Raw genomic sequence first — 17,975 nt, 5'->3', positions numbered from 1 at the left:
CACCTCACTGGACAGCTCACCTAACCCTAACTCTGCAGGATCCAAATGTAGAACTATGTGACCAGCCAGATCTCCGTGCCCCGCCCCCCCGATTGTGCTCTACAAAACCTTGTAACAATGGCTCTTGCCCTTTCCAGACTACTGTACCCCTTTTCCAGTGTCTGATTTGTCTTCTGTACCCCCAAGTTTTACTTCACCTAAAAACTTCTTTCTTACAAAAGCAGACATGAAAAACCTATCACAGCACACTATTACTGAGAAATGGCTGACACTCATTTTTACATTCTGATCATAAAATAAATCAATTGGAATATAACTATTGTACTTACATCCAGTGTATATATAGAACAGTATGAGCAAGTCATTGTCTGTATGAGATTTTAGTTTGTACTGACTTTGCAAGAGCTTTTTATGCAGCCTTTTGTACAACTAGGCAAATATCTGGATGAGTTGATGTACCCCCTGGAAGACCTCTATGTACCCCCAGGGGTACACATACCCTGGTTGAAACATCACTGCTCTATAGAACAAATACAGATTGTGAAAATATTCCGTGGTACTCACACATTAATCATATCAGTGAATGAAAGCAGGGGAAAAGATAAGATTTTTAGAAGCTTTACAGCTGCCTAGTAGACTAACCACAGAATGAAAATTGTACTTCTAATGCTGCCCTGTGTTCTTCATACATTCATATTGCAGTTCTGATGTCCCAAAGTTAACCTTTTTACCTCTGATGTTCATTGCAGCCTGTGTGCTAAGGAAGAATACAGCTAGGGTTGCCAGGTACTTTCACAAAAAATCCCGAACATGGCGGGGAAAAAAACCCCACCACACACACAAAAAATCAGGGGACCAAAGTCACTGAGCCAAAAAAAAAAAATCCACATGCTCCCTGCTCCCCCCACCCCCGCCCCTGCCAGATGTGGCAGAGGAATAATGTCCCTAATGGCCTTCTGTACGAAAAAAACAGAAAATACCAGACATTTTATATGTCTGGTATTTTCTGCTTTTTTTTTTTTACTGGACAGGGGCCACAAATACTGGACTGTCCAGGTGAAAACCGGAACCTGGCAACCCTAAGTACAGTCCCATCCCTGGCATGTCAACGTTCAAACCCCACCGTTGTGTGCCTCAGCACAGAGGATGGAGTGGCCACCAGTACATATGGGATTAACAGTCTCAACTGCAATAACTGTACCTTTTAGTTCTAGAGAAACTTCATCTTCAGTAATCATATTGTTAAGAGCTTGACCTAAGGGCTATTGAATTAAATGGGATTCTCTCCATTGACTTCCAATCAGGTCCCAACAGACTGAATGACTTCAGGTGATCGAACATTTCTTCTCCTACCTTCCAAATAAATGTTTAAAATAATCTGATTCTGAAACCTTTGAATAAGAAATGTTCTATGTTCATTTATGACATTCCTGTACCTTTGGTTGGAGCTTCTCAGAGGTAAATCTGCAATCCCATCTTGTGACTTCCTTTAACCTTCTCATTCAAAGTCTTGTTTGGCTTGGAGAGGCCTATTTCAGCTCTCTGCATCCTTGTTTTTGTTCGTTTTGATCAAGATTGATGGGGGTGAGGGGAAGCCAAGCCCACTGATGAGCAAGCAGTGGGACTATGACACAGCAGAACAAGGTTCTCTCTCATCTTTCAATCTAGCAGGACCACGCATATGCAAAAGTTCTAATTGCCAAGACGAAAATGGGGCTGGAGGGCTGAGACAATTCACAAGCTACCCTTGCCTATCAGGGTGGGTGTTATGGCCCCAACTTCCAGGAGTGCAGAGCCAACCCCCGTCCCCAACCTTGCCCACAGGCCCACACAGGAGGTCAGCTCCCCTGCCTTGCATGATCTTACATCAGGTCTGCATGGCTGCACAATGGATGGTATCTGTGACCAGGACCATGAAGGGATCAAGTCTGAGAGTGAAGAGAAGGAATTGTTATAGACCCTGCCTAGTTTAGGGTTTTTAAAAAAAAATCTCATAGCAGTTAATCTTTTCATGTGTACGTGTTTAAACAGCACCACGTATCATGGCGTTTAGCACCTTTGAAAATATGTTGGCTGAATGTGGTTAACTCTGGTTGGTTATACAAGACCAATTATAGTTTTTTAAAAGGTGTTAAATCCTGCCTACTCTAGGTGCAGAGTGGTAGTCCTGATTTGCCTTACCGGCAGCACCACTGATTATGAAAAATGGATGAATGTTAAGAATCCGAGGACATGGCTATGCTATGGAGAAGATCAACCCTCCAGAGGTTGATTTTCTAGTGTTCGATTTAGTGGATCTAGTGTAGACCCCCAAATCAAATGCTGGGGTAGGCACCGCTGGATCCTGTACTCCTCATTCTGTGCTCCCGTCGGCCTCCCACAGTTTAGACCAATGGTCTCCAACCTTTGTAAGCACAAGATCACTTTCTGAATTTAAGTGCAACCCAAGATTTACCTCAAACCCAAATACCCTTGTCCCACCTCCTTTGTGCCCCAACCCTGCTCACTTTATCCTTCCTCTCTCCCTCATCCTCCCTCACTTTCACCAGGCTGGGTCAGTGGGTTGGGGTCCAGGCTCTAGTCTTGGATTAAGGGATTTGGAGTGTGAGGGGCTCTGAGCTGAGCTTGAGGCAGGCAGTTGGGGTGTCAGAGGGGGCTCTAGGTGCAGGCTCTGGAGGGTGTTTGGATGCAGGGGTGCTCAGGGCTAGGATGGTGCTTGGGGTGTAGGAGAGGTTCACGACTGGGGAAGGGTTTCGGGACGTGGGCTCCAACTGGACACTACTTACTTCTGGCTGCTCCTGGGTGGTGGTGCAGTGGGGCTAAGGCAGGCTCAGCCCTGCCCTGGCACTGCACCACTCCCAAAAACAGCCAGCAAACTCCATCCCAAGTCCTGTTGTGCCCCCTGCCCTGCTCAGTGGAGATAGAATACCGGGTGGGAGAGGGGGCACCTTGACATCAGCACCCTCCTCTCCTTCCCCTGCCCTGTTCAGCAAGCAGGAGGCTCCCAGAGGAAGGGGGGAGACAGCTCCAAGGTCAAAGGGCAGGAGATGGGCAGCAGAAGGGGGAGGGGCAGCTGAAGTGCCAGCCTTGATAGCCTCTTGGCCAAACTGGTCAGGATCACCTGTCAGAGGCTCCAAAACCTATCCCAATCTCCTGGTTGGTGACCACCGGTTTAGATGCTGCAGTAGCTCGGCTAAAGGAAAACTGAATCCAGCTCTGCATTTTGCATAGCTGGACAGCAAACCTTAAGCTGAGCTGCCTGATCTAGTGTAGACCAGGCCTTAGTTCCCAGTCCTCCTCCTCCCCCACTCAAATCAATGAGAAAACCCATATCGACTACAATGGGGACAGGACTGGGCTCTAAGGTAGTAATTTCTCTTTAATCCTATGTGTTTATTTGTGGGGGGAAGGATTCTCTATGCTTTCCCAGTGAAACTGGATTGGGGGTTTTTGCTTTCTCTGAACTAGACCCTCAGCACATAAATTAACATAGTTTCAGGGAAGTCAATGGAACTGCATTGGCCTACCCCAGCTGTGGAGCCAGACCTCTGTTATTAAGTTCACAGCCTGTTTTTCCCATCCATTGTCACAATGCTATTGTGTTTGTATATTTTTTCCCCAATTCAGACAACCTCCTGCAGTGTTGGAAATCCAAATCCGAGAATTTGTAAAATGGTATTGAATGAAACCATTCCTGTCCCTGCTATAATGGGAAAACATACTACCAACTATTCTTTCACCATTTTCTTTTTAGGACAGTATTTCTGAGTATACAGCAGTTTCCCTCCAGAACCTGTGTGAAGTAACAGATGTACCCATACAGTTTTACTTCATGTAATTTCTGTCAGACATGGTTAAGTAGTTTTGCCCGATAACATTTCTAAAGAAAGCAGCAGTGTTATTTACTCCTTTCCATGTCATGCGTATTTATGTTTTGGTCCTATGACTTGCACACAGACTCCAATTTATTTGTTTTCTTTTTATTGCTGACAGCAATAATTGACAGAGTTTTCAGGGGGGAAACAACCACTTTTCTTGGCATAATGGTTCAAATCTGCACTCACTTATGTGGGTGTAAATTTGATTATATCAGCCACCACTGCTACTACTGTAAGATTATATCCGTTCTAGTGCAACTGAGAGAAAAACCAGGCTCTGGTTCTATTTGACAGGATAGCTAATGATAAGTTAGGATTCTCTTACAGTAAATCAAACTCTAAACAAATAGGAGCTCTTCCAAATACCATTAGGTCAGTTGCAAAACACCTACTGACTTTAATAGTAGCGGGATCTGGCTCATCTTCAGAAATCTTTCAATAGGAAGAAGTATCATTCAAAATAATTTTCATCCTGCATATACTCTGTAGGATTCCTCTGGGATTTAAACAACATACTTACAGCCCACTCTGTTAGCCTCGTTTAGCACAGACACTATGGCTGTGTCTACACTGGCATAATTTTGCACAAATACTTTTAACTGAAAAGTTTTTCCGCTAAAAGTATTTGCGCAAGAGAGCGTCTACACTGGCATGTGCTTTTGCGCAAAAGATGTGCACAAAAGCATCCGTGCCAGTGTAGGCACTCTCTTGCGCAAGAAAGTTCTGATGGCCATTTTAGCCATCAGGTTTTCTTGCGCAAGAAATTAACGTTGCTGTCTACACTGGCCTCTTGCGCAAGAATACTTGCGCAAGAGGGCTTATCCCTGAGCAGGAGCGTCAGAATATTTGCGCAAGAAGCACTGATTTTGTACATTACAATGTCAGTGTTCTTGCACAAATACTTGCGGCCAGTGTAGACAGGCGGCAAGATTTTGCGCAAAATCGGCCGCTTTTGTGCAAAATCTTGCCAGTGTAGACCCAGCCTACAATTGACAAGTTTTTTCTCCTCTCCCTCTCCCCTCTTTTTCTGCTTTAAATTTTTGGGGTTTCTGTGCCCCTCTGTGCCTCTTGATCCACTCATCATCTGAAGAAGTGGGTTGTGCCCACGAAAGCTCATGATACTATCCATATTTTTTGTTAGCCTCTGAGGGTAAGTCTACACAGCAACATTATTTCAAAATAATGTTGAAATACTGTCAAGCTGGAAGACTGCTTACTCTGATTCCTGGAACCCTCATTGTATGAGGAGTAAGGGAAGTTGGAGGAAGAGTGCTCTATTTTGAAATAAGTGCTGTGTAGATGCTCCCAATTTTGAAATAAGCTATTTGAAATAAGCTACAAATTGACGTAGCTAAATTTGCACAGCTTATTTCATGGTAAGCTTTGGTGTGTAGATGCACCCGAAGGTGCTACAGGACCATTAGTTGTTTTCTAAATTATACTAGAGGATAGTTGGAGATGCTAAGTTAACAACATTTATAAAGGATTACATCATGTCAGGATTCAGGCAGGATACGAGTAGGATATTTTAGAGGGCCTAAGTTGGGTTTTTTTTTTAACAATAGTTCATTCTTTCTATTATTTGAAGGCATGAAGAACAGAGAGCTGTCAAACACCTGATGTTGATTGTTTGTGCCAGAGTGATGGTAAACAGAATACCTCCTGCCCAAACAGAGTATTAGATTATTGGGGGTTACAACAAATATCTAATTTACATTTAAATTTTTAAAAAATAGACTCTTTGGCTATGTCTACACTACGAGTTTTTGCCGCAAAAAATATGCTAATGAGGGACTCATTTGCATGAGTCATGATCTCATTTGCATATTTTCTGCCAATCAGTTTTTGCGCTAGGGGTTTTTGCGCAAAAACAAGCAGTTTTTCTTTTTGTGCAAAACCCCCTTTTTCCACAAGACCCTTATGCCCCTAAAAAAGAGGTATATCAGTCTTGTGGGAAAAGGGGGTTTTTCACAAAAAGAAAACATCCACACTGCTTGTTTTTCTGCAAAAACACCTTGTGCAAAAAATGGATCCGCAGAAAATATGCAAATAAGATCGCAACTCATGCAAATTTGTCCCTCATTAGCATTTTTTGCCAAGAAAACTCGTAGTGTAGACATAGCCTCTATGAAGCAAACTGGAGTATTGAACAGTTAGAGAGAAAGAGCTGTTACATGCTTTGTATGTTTTTAGAAGATTAGTTTTGCATTATATCGATGAAGTTCAATAGAACAAACAGCCTAAATATTCTTAAAGACTCCTTTAGAGACTATATTCTAGCGGGGCTATTATGAATGCTGCCAATGTTGATTATAAAATAGTATAAGGCAATCCTACACTCCAAGGTTCAATAGCCATTGTATTATCCCTGCATGAAACATAGGCTTCCCATGTCTTATTGGTTAAATATATAAAATACAGTAGCTTTAGCACTTGGTTGTCATCAATCAATATGCATTTGTTACACAAATAAAATCAATTCTGTAAGAGTTATGGAATGGAGTTACAAGAACTGATCTAATTATCTGACTAACTAGGAATAAGCATGTCAACCCTGTGCACATTTCAATCTGAGTTTCTTTCATGTTCCTATTTCAGAATTTGCTGGGAGAGTTAACACACCCCTCATTGAAGAGATGGTGGCATGAAGCGGATCCGAAGAAGGAATTTAAATTTAGAAAAATACCGCCTAGAAAAAAACCTGGATGTGATACGGATGTACTTAGAAAGGTTACAGGGTTAATATTGGTTACTATATCCTCTGACATAACAAACTGTTCACTGAAAACAAATCTTTACTAGAGCTGGCTGAAAAATTTTAAATATATATATGTGTAGGAAATGCCAATGTTCTTTCCATCTAAGCAGGTTTCAAAATGGATCTGTTTTAATTGTTTTTATTGTATTTTAAATCAAAGTTTTTAAACAAACCACTATCAAAATGGTTTTGAAACTGTGTACCGAAAACAGGTATGGATCCTATCACCATTGAAGTTATTAACAATGGCTGATTTCAACAGGAACAAAACGAGGCCCTATGTACCTAAATACAGTTACTTAAAACTAGTTTGTAAGATCTTTGGGCCTGAAACTGTCTTTTCATTGTACCCAGTGCCTAGCACCGGAGAACTAGTCCAAGATTTGTGGCATTGCCTTGAGTTCCCAAACAAATATTAAATAGTGCTAATAATACTAGAGAAACCACACATATCCACTTCCCATATGCAGAGTAGATTCCAACAACAGGCCACTCTTTACATAGCTTAGTCATTTAAAAAGTGGAACAAAAGCAAAACAGAAGTCTCTCCTAACACCTGCTGCAGCAAAAAGTTACCAATGCCAACTTCATTGCCCGCTGCCAACAGAAAGGTACATCCTGAACATACACACCGGTTTTCAACAGACAAAGGTTGATTGTTTTCCAAAGAGTATAGCTAGACAGGCACTAGCAGCAGCCCAAACATCCTCCTGCTCTACATGAGTAATTATCATTCCTCAGAATTATTACAGTCATTGAACTAACCATGGCAACTAAGGATGAGAAAAATATTGTTGCCAAAAACAAATATAAAAGATAAAATACATACAACCCACTTATTAGGTATGAGTCAAATTTGAAGGATTTTATTAGACCAAATTCCCATGCAATTCATTGTTTTTTTTTCCTTAAATGAGGCCCACTGGATTTCCCCTCTCTATCCAATCACCCGTATTTTAAGTTACTTGTAACTTTCTCATACTTTATCACAGCAAGTCTCAGCACAAAGATGGAAGATAGAAAGCTGAATACAGTCTGGTAATGATTAAGATGTTGATGCAATATACATAATTGGGGGAAATGTGAACAGGTCAGAAAAAATTGCAGTTGTGGTTTTCATTAGTTATTGTCACACTCTGATACATTGACATGGCTTGCTTTATTTCTACAGCTGTCCAAATCAAGAATTGCTCCAATTTGTTCTTTTTTCTGCCTAATAAATTATGAAGGTTTTATATTGTTGTTGCAGTTTCAGCCAAAATGTGGCCCTAAAAATAGGTAGGCCTCTTAGTCAAATGATGCATATTTGCCTTCCAAGAATTTCCTACACATTTTGGAAAACATATGGTGCTGAGTTGGGAGAGGCAAGAGAGCTGAAAATGTCTGAAAAGAGTTTAAGAAAGGAAAATCTGGTTCAAATGAGCATCTTGGGCCCTAGCCCACGACATATCTATAAGTACTTATGCAGGTGATTAATTTTACTCATCTACTCTCTTGAATGGCCTGCTCAGTAGGAATCTGAGCCCTCGTCTACACTACAAAGTTATTTCGAAATAACAAGTGGTGCATACATACTACTATTTTGAAATAATGGGCTGGTTATTTCAAAATAAATATGCCTGCTTTCCTCAAGGAATAACGCTTATTTCAAAATCATTATTGTGAAATAGCATTAGTGTGGACACTCCACAGCTGCTATTTTAAAATAACTAATCTCCAGAGTCATTCAAAGTCACTACTCCCCAGTGCTTCCCAGGATTCTAAGTCGAGGTAGCATGTTCACATTAAGGGAGCCCGCTTCAGACTAATTCAGAATACTACAGTATTCGTATGAGGTAAATTGAAAAATATTGTATCTTTTTACAGTGCAAATATTTGTAATAAAAACAGATTGTGAGCATTGTGTGTTTTGTATTCTTTTTTGTAATTTCAATCAAAATAAACATCCAAAATATTTTAGTAAATGGCCTTCTATTATTGTTTAACAGTATGATGAAAACAGTAATTAATTTTTTAAAATCATTTGGCATCCCTAGGGTTTTTTTTTTTTAAAATGTCCTCTAGGTGCCTAGGCCAGGCATATATATTCTCTATTAAATTCTATAGTATAGCTTAAACATGCAGGGGAAAATTATCAAAAGCATAGAGCACTTTTCTGTAATTAACTTTGTTGTATGAAGTCTGTTAACCAACAACAAGGTGGTTATTTCTCACTATTGCCACAGTCAATTTTATGGGCTATTAGAACCAGCAACACAAAAGTCTTCTGTAGGCATTTAAATGCAAGACGCTAAAGAAGACTTTTGTGGTGACTGGTTTGGAGTGGCAGCTTGAAGTCTTGTCAAACTGTCCAACAGAGATAAATGTTGGTGCAGACAGATAGGCTATACATTTTAACCATGTTGGCGACTTGTGCAAGGCCCTTGTAAAACTTTAATTGAACAGGAGGTGGCATGCTACATGTGAACCACGTCTATGGATGTATGGCAAACATAAGGATGGGTAAACCAGAGTGATAAAAAACAAACCCATTCAAAAATTCTCTAGTGATGTAACAAAGATTATTTCACTTAGGGTACGTCTAAACTACATGCCTCCGTCGACGGAGGCATGTAGATTAGCCAGATCGGCAGAGGGAAATGAAGCCGCGATTAAAATAATCGCGGCTTCATTTAAATTTAAATGGCTGCCCCGCTCTGCCGATCAGCTGTTTGTCGGCAGATCGGGGCAGTCTGGACGCGCTGCGCCGACAAAGAAGCCTTTCTTGATCGGCACAGGTATGCCTCGTGAAACCAGGTATGCCTCCCTCTGCCGATCTGGCTAATCTACATGCCTCCGTCGATGGAGGCATGTAGTCTAGACACACCCATTGTGTTTAATTTCCATGTTACGGCTGCACCAAGAATGCTAAAACATAGTGGTCACTGCTTAATTACCATTTACTCTGTTACCACATTGGAGGCACTGATCAGAGATGCTGAAAATCAAAACAAAATGTATAATAAAACTTAGGTGAATTTTCAATTTTTAAAATAGGATAACATTGTCACAGAAGATTTCACTGTTCCTTTCCCTCCCAGTTCTAGTATAGAGAGGTGGCAGCTATTTCCAATTTACAATACAAGCATATGCCGTGGTTACTCAGATACCAATGCATGATAACGGCTGGAAAGTACTGACTTTTTAATGGCCATCACTGTGCTACGAGGAATACAGCACTTGTGATATTTCTCAACCCAAAGAGTCTCTTTCACAAAATGTGCCCCATTTTGCACAGTCCAGACGTTCAGGTGGTTTGGAAAAGATTCAGTTAAACAGCCAAACTTCTGGGCATTTATCTGAAGCAAATCTCCCACACCAAATTTGTGATGTTCATCATGGACAATTAAAGATGGCCTGTATAAAGAAAATGGATGCCTATATGATTATGATTTACATTAGCCACCTTGACTGTGCCAATTTTAACAGTCACCTTTTATTAAAGGTTTAAATTGGTTTCTCTACTAACCAGTGAAAGTTAAAAACCCAGCCAGGTTGCACAGTAAGTAAAGCCACAGCCATAGTTGCTGCTAGAATAGGTGTCCATGACAACCCACCCATCACCCAAAATCATCATGGATCCACAACTGACTAGAAGATCTTCTCTCACACTTTGAGAAGAGAAGATGTTTCAGTGGATTTAAAAGGCCAAATCCAGATTTGCATAGACTGGGATAAATGATTCCTGCTCAAGCTACTTATACTTCTCAGTTATTGTCTTTTCTAGGAGGACAAAGTTGTGGCCTGGAATTTGGAAGGTTCATCACTGGGAAGCCAATGCATATATAGCCATGCATGTCTATGGCTTGTTCTATGAATTTGTACTGTCTTATACTCGTGAGACACTGTAAGACCTGTTAAGAGCGTAATGTAGGATTGAGATATAAAGAGCTTTCTTAAAGGGAATGGTGGAAATTATGCACTTTATAAGATCAGCGTATGCTACAACTAACAGCGTCAGTCAGCCCAAAGGTGACTAACACTCCTGTGAGGGACACCTGACGATTGTGCTTTGGGGGTCTGAAGGAGAGAGATTAAGGGCTAGTGGCCTGATTTTCAGAAGTGCAGAGCAAGGCAATTCCCACTGAGTCCAGCAGGAGCTGCAGGTGCTCGACCCCATTGCTAATCAGGGCACCTATTTAGTTGCTTAAATATTGGCTTAGGCAGTGAAGTTTGACAGTGACACTAGGGATATAAAACCCTGTTTAATTACTAACTGGTTAAATGTTAAATTTAACCGGTTAACCGATTAAATGGGGCAGGTGGGGGGCTGCTCCAGCCAGAGTGGAGTGTCCCTGTCTGTGGTGCGTAGGGGCAGGGCCCGCTATGGGCAGGGGCTGCTCTGGAGCCAGGCCAGGCCCGACCCGTCACTGCTGGGGGGCTGCTCTGGCTGGTTAACCATTAACATCCCTAAATGAAACCCACAAAGAATAAGTGGCAGAGTCAGGAATAAACGCCCAAAGTCCACAGTCAGTCACACCAGAAATATGTCAATTAAACAGTGCAATTATCAGAAACTTAGAGGGATGTCCAGGGCTGGCAAATTGTTTTCATAAATGAGACTCTTATAAAAACTAGGGGCCAGATCCTCAGCCAACCCAATAATTGGCCATATTGACTCGCAAAGTCTTCTGATGCTTCTCCATAAGGTGCCCCCTCTCTCCTTCCTGAAATATCCTCCCTCAAAACCAACTTACTTTCAGAAATTATCCTTCCCTTGTGCCTCCTCTTCCCTCTCCTTCCCTCCCCTTTCAAAAGTAAAAGTCTCTGCACACCCTCCTTTGCTTAACTGCTTTGTTGTGTCTTTGTTTTCTCTCTCCTAGACTAAGTTGCTTGAGGCAAAGAACATGCCTCATTCTACTGAAGTTTTCATAACAGGCCATATACATTTCTGGCAGTGTACAAATGAGGATTGAAAATATACATATAATATTGCAATTAAAATTCTGTCTCGCTTTTGCACCATAAAAACCTGTATCAGTCTTGCTCCACTAGCCCTTCGACCTAAAATCAATAGAGTGCAGAGGACGGAAGCCAGGCAGCCCCAGGCTGCTGTGTACAGGAATCGATGAGCCAATGGCCCCCATATTGTTAAATTCTAGGAAGGAGGTAGAATTCTGAGATGATGTGGAGTGGGGGTGGCGGACAACAGAAAGGCCTGGTATGGAGAAGGTTATGAATGACTGGTCAAGGTAGTTTAAGGTCAAACCATCCTAGGGGGAAAAAAAAAAGAAGGAAGGAAGGAGAAAAGGAAGCACCTTAAGGGTATAAATATTTTCAGCCAACAAGAGCACATTAGTATGCAGAGCAAAGCACAAAGTTAAAGGAAAGGAAGAGGAGGAGATGAAAGAATAAAGAGGTTGGGGCAGGAGGATGTGGGTGTGAGAGGCTGAAGATGCATAAGCCTCACTTTCACAGAATAGGGTGAAGGAGGAAAGAGTGGATTTGGGGGTCAGAGATAGGAAAGGAAAGTAGGAATGTATGCCTAAGAGCCAGTTTCTAGGAAGTGTTCAGCTCTCACATAAGGGGCCAAAGTCACCAGACTTTCAGTAAAGATCAACTCATTGGGTTCTGAGCTCTCAGAATATTTGCCATTAAGTTTTACACTGGTAGCCGCAGGACACTGGGCCGTTTTGATAATCTGACCCTTATTGAAATGCCTAGATGGGAGCTTAGCCCTTTGAAAAGTCTCTCCCCAGCTGAGAGTGCTGGGTACTGAAAAATGGTCTTAAGTGAGTAAGATGAGAATGTTTTATGCTTTGCATCCAGAACACACATGCTGTTTCTTGTGGGTACCAAAGAGGGTGGTTTGGTTTGGTTTTGGTAAATTCCATAGTTTCCCTCCTTTAGAGCATCTGGAGATGGGCAAGACCAGCTAATATGAGGGTTTGAGAACTAATGAGACAACACTTTCTTTGAGATTCATTGCACATGATAAATGGTGGGTCTACACAGCAGGGCATAACTCGAAAAAAGCTAAGCAAATTGAGCTACGTCAATTGCATAGCTTATTTCAAAATAGCTTATTTCAAAATTGGGAGCGTCTACACAGCACTTATTGTGAAATAGAACACTCCTCCTCTGACTTCCCTTACTCCTCGTACAAAGAAGGTTACAGGAGTCGAAGTAAGAAGTCCTCCAGCTTGACAGTATGCTTTCGAAATAACTGCATGCTGTGTAGACGCAGACTAAGTTATTTCAAAATAATGCTAGTTATTCTGAAATAATGGTCCTGTGTAGATGTAACCAAAGTATGCCTGGGAACCTCAGTGGATCTGACCCTCCTCTACTTTTACCTTGACATAACTCCATTTACTCCAGGGGACTTAGTCCTGATTCACACCAGTGTGAATGAGAGGACACTTGATTTCAAGAGTTTTAATCAACTAGAAACAAAAACAATGTTAATAAAAATTCTCCTGAGTCCAGACAGTTTAACTGGAACTATAAACAAAAACCAAATCATGTTTTACAGAGCAGAAGCTAAAAAGAGCACTTTGATTTTCTTTTATGGGCCACTGTAAAGTAGATCTTAATATTTAACTATAATACACAGTAAGACATATTGCAGAGTCATTTAGGACTGTAGTCTGGGAGGTAGTTAGGCATCTAGCATTTTCAAGTGTCCCCAAAAAAATATAACTTAAAATAGTTATTTTAAAAAGATAACTAGGGGGCTGTGTCCCCTGCTCGCTATGCTCGCCAACCCTCCCCGCTCTGGGGGTAGGTGTCTGGCCAGGGAAGAGAGGGCAGGAACAGGCTGGAGGTAGGTGCATGGGGAGGGAGGGGGACAGAAGTGGGCTGAGAGTGTGGAGTCTTGGCAGAAGGGACCTGGTGCAGTACAGCTTGGGGGAGGGGGGGAAATAGGCGCAGCCCCCCCAGGGCATGAAGTGGGAGCTGGAGCAGCCCATGGCCAGAGGGAATGGTGCCGAGGCTGACCTCAACAAGTAGCTGTAGATGGAGGCGAAGGAAGACAGCAGTGGCAGCATGAGGACACAAATGACATGACATCACTCTGTCGTCCCACAGGACAATTTTATATATATATATATATATATATATAGAGAGAGAGAGAGAGAGAGAGAGAGAGAGAGAGAGAGAGAGAGAGAGAGAGATTAAAACAGAGACACCTCAAAAACAGTTAGGTTGTTCAGCTAAGCAACCCTGGCTCCAGATATTTCCAATGAGGTTTGGTGAAATATCTTAACTGGACTGAAAGTTTCAAGGGAACAGGCTTGCTTATAAGATTTCTGACACTTTCTACTTTTGGTTATGGTGGGAAAACTGTGAGAATAGACTTCCATGGAAAAATTCACTATTTGTGCTTCCAGTACTGACTGGTATCTGGGTGTGGAGAAGCCACTAGGAAATGAAAATAAACAACAATAATAATACATAGTGCATTCAAAGCAAAAAAGATGGATGGATAATCATTATTATTCTCATTTTACATATCTGTTTTTTTCCTAAGTTAAGGCCCAGAACCTCATAAACTTTTAGGTGCCTAATTCCCTTTCCTTTTAATTGGAATTGGAATTAAGGACCTACATGACTTGCCTAAAATAACATAGCATATCAGGAAAGACCTTAGCAAAAGATACAACACTCGTGACTCAGTGCCATATTTCTTTGATGGCCCTGCTTCCAATGGCAGAAAGCCGTTTTGAAAATTCGGTGTCATTTAGAAAATATTCAGATAAAGGGGTTTGTCTTGAGTTAGAAGCAAGTTCTGGACAGAGGTTTCAGTCACCCCCTGTTTAATCTTAATTGATTTAGCTGGCTTTGGTGTTACAACAGGCACATTCTGCTTTTTATAAGGAATAGGTGATTGAGACTGAAGCAGGAGACTGGTAATTTTGCTTTTGCTCTCTGGGCACAGAGCCAACAGTGACTAGAACTACATTAAGCTCATTGGTTTTGGCCCATGAACCTTCCCTTCAGTTTCCAAATAGCTTCCCTTGTATTTCAAATGAAATTCAGCTGAAACTGTTATGTTTCACGGATTTCAGGTTGAAATGGTTTTAGTGCAATGCCGGGCTAATTGTATCATTTCCCTCTCTAGCAAGTAGTCCACACAGAAGAGAAAAACCTACTAATCCATAGTTACTTGTTTTGCTCAGCAGCAGAAGCTTGTGCTTTTAATGCTATGGGTTCCAGATTCTGTCCACATGGATTGACTGTAATATAGTGTGTGCAGGAGGGAGGGGGTGTCAGTGCAAGTTTATACAATACATTTGTGGTACAGCAAACCAATGCCAAGTTTGGAATTTGTAATGCAACCTGAATCCACACTAGTTTTTCCTATTTCGCTTTTCATTGGGAACATTCTGCTCTAGTTGCTTCACTAGCCAAGTTCCCTTTCATTCATGCTAATGGACTGTATTTTCAGTTAGGAACAGTGTGATGCTTTTGCTACTAATAAAGCAAGACAAAAAATCCTTCTATCAGGATCTATTAAAAAACACATTAGCAGTTTTCCTTCATTTTTTCTGTCACAGTTCAACAACAGCTAAGGGGTTAAATTCATTCCTGGTGTCATTCTGATGGGGTTGCAGTGGGGGTGTATATGAATTTAGCTCACTGTCTTTAACTTCATTAAAAAGGTCTTGATAATATAGTTTACAGTCCTTAAGCAGATGGTGAGCCTGAACACTAATCAAATCCTTTGAACAGAGCACTTGAGTGGGATGTTACTAAAACAAGCAGGCATTGGTATTTTACACCACCTCTTTTTGTTCTGCTACACTGCCAAGAAAGGCAATGTTGCTCATTTCTGCGTTCACAAATGAGTTCGAGAGAGATGAACTTTCTGCTACAGAATAAGAGCATATTTGTTTTATGAGAAAGACACGCTCCATCCCATGCCCATATGCATATTCTCCAGTCACTACACTAGCCGGATACCTGCCCAAAGATATACGCACACAGGGTGTTCTAGCACACTGGATCGCCATCACAGAGCACCTCATAATGCATAGCTCTCAGACTATTCCAACCTACAGACCACAGGCAAAAGCCCTGGGAAATACATGGACAAACTTTGCTTTGGCTCAACCTTTCCCAGCCAGTGTCCCAACGAGTAGCATACACATCTATCACAGCGCAACCATCTGTACTCAAATAATGGCATGATTTCTCAGCTCCTCTTTTTTGTAAGCTCTTATGAACCAATATCCTGTAAACCTTTGCATCAGCTCTCACGGCACTCCCGACATCACTTGAGCTTCCACTTGAACATCTTCTCTCCTGGCCGCTGGGAGTTACAGATTCAGCTTCTCCATCTCATCTCTCTCTTCCAGCATAAATTCCCCCACTTGCAGACACACCTGAGCATGGAAATGGAAAGCAACATGTGTTTCTTCCTCCCTCCCCCCCGACTTCAATTTGATGTGTGAATTTTCCCAGAAGCTCTCAGACACTTGTCTCTCTTCTCACTCTCCCTGAAATACATGAGGAAGAACATTCTCATGGTCGCAACACCATTCAACTTCAACACTAGGTAGTATGAACAGAAACCCAAACAGTGCCACATACAATTGAGCTGGAAAAGAATGTGCCTACACCAAAAACCTGCTGGTAAACCAACATGTGAAACAACCCACAGACTGAGAACTGCAAGTCTAGCTATATTTTAAAATTGGACCCATTACTTTAGGTAAAGCACCAAGAAAGATATCCTAAGAATCATGCAGCTAGAATCTTGTGTTCTCTGGCTCAGCAGGAGCTCTGTTATTCCTGAAGGCTGATTTGTGCAATCTCCAGCAGTTTTAGTTCAGACCAGTGTTTTGCTTTGAAATTTTAGGTTAACTCAAAGTGCAGAAGTATCAATTTTTGCCTGGTTTCAGGTGGAAACCATGCAAACCAACTGAGCTGTGCGTTATTTACACCAGCCCACTCCCATCCGAATGTCAGTCCAAATTCCTGCAAACAGTTAATAAATTCTGGCAAATGTTCCCTAAGTTATAGGTTGGTCACAAAACCTCAGTGACCACTGGCCTAGTTAAGGTCTCCTTCTGGAAGGTTAGCACAGCTTTATGTGCTGCTTCTCAGGTCTACACTATTTTTTTATGTTGGCAGCTTACAGGCAAATCAAGGCACATGCTCAGTAGCTGTAAACTTACATGCCCTCATTGACTTCAATGGCGTAATGCCAAAATCCTCCAGCTGAAGATCTAGTCCTGAATCTTTGTGGCTGTTTTTCTGTCCTTCTAAAGAAGAGGTTACACAAAATTTGGGAGATCCGTAGTGTGGATCTGAGAAGAGAATCTGACCTTCAGTGTTTGCAGAAACTTTGCAAATTTGTTAATTTTTAAAAATTAAGTGGAAATGTCTAGTATTCCCTTTCCACCCTCATCTTATAATAGAGCAAATCCTATTGGAAATTTCTATTTTGTAAGTGAGGGTAGAATTGAACTTTTAGATCTATATTTTCGAAGAGAAGAGAGAAAGGGGAAAGGACTAATTAAATTGGTCCTGCCGTGAGGGCAGGAGACTAGACTTGATGACCTCTTGAGGTCCCTTCCAGTTCTAGTATTCTATGAAAATGAGACATTATCTGTTTAGAAACTCAGATCTTGACCATTCCAACTTTTGCAGGACTGGGCCTTTGACTTTCAGGTCTCAGAGTATATGTCTACAAACAATTTTCATTTTGGGAGAAGGATGCAAATAGTGCTGTGCATTTACATACTTCCTCTGGGGGTGTTTTTCGGGAGACACTCTTCTGGTATGTACCGCGTCTACATGCAGCCGAATTTTGAAATAAACCCTTATTTCAAAGACCCCTGTAAACCTCGTTGTAGGAGGAATAAGGGGTCTTTCGAATTAGGGGTTTATTTCGAAATTCAGCTGCATGTAGCTGCGGGTACATACCGGAAGAGCTTCTTCTGGAAAAAAACACAGAGGAAGTACGCAAATATGTAGTGCTATTTGCATCCTTCTCCCAAAATAAAAATTGTATGCAGATATACCCAGAAATAATCTGATAAGGATTGCTAACACAAAGGTGTAATTGTCATGTGCAGCAGCTGGTTTAATACAACAAATCATAACAAGTCAGGTCAAATAATCTTTACACTGATAAGGATTTATGTTTATCTGATATACTGTATACTTGTTTACTGCATCAATAATCTCTTCTTTGTTAAAGTGCCTAAATACTTATTTACTTGGTGGGAGACTTTATGTTCTATTGAATGAATAAGGCTCAGGGTCAGCGCAAACACACAAGAATACATCTACGTGAAATATGGTCCTTTTGGAAAAAAATAATAGGCATAGCAAAACATATATAATACACA

At 41.4% G+C, this 17,975-nt stretch overlaps 1 protein-coding gene across 3 annotated transcripts in view; it reads right to left on the bottom strand.

The window, feature by feature from the left end:
• The window catches only part of SSPN (sarcospan), an 80,267-nt gene that overhangs the window by 17,399 nt on the left and 44,893 nt on the right, over positions 1–17,975 (bottom strand). The gene's annotated exons all lie outside the window — the stretch shown is intronic.

The sequence above is a fragment of the Pelodiscus sinensis genome, chromosome 1, assembly GCF_049634645.1.
Source record: "Pelodiscus sinensis isolate JC-2024 chromosome 1, ASM4963464v1, whole genome shotgun sequence".
NCBI classification, from domain to species: domain Eukaryota; kingdom Metazoa; phylum Chordata; order Testudines; family Trionychidae; genus Pelodiscus; species Pelodiscus sinensis.
This window is presented reverse-complemented; position numbering and strand designations above follow the sequence as displayed.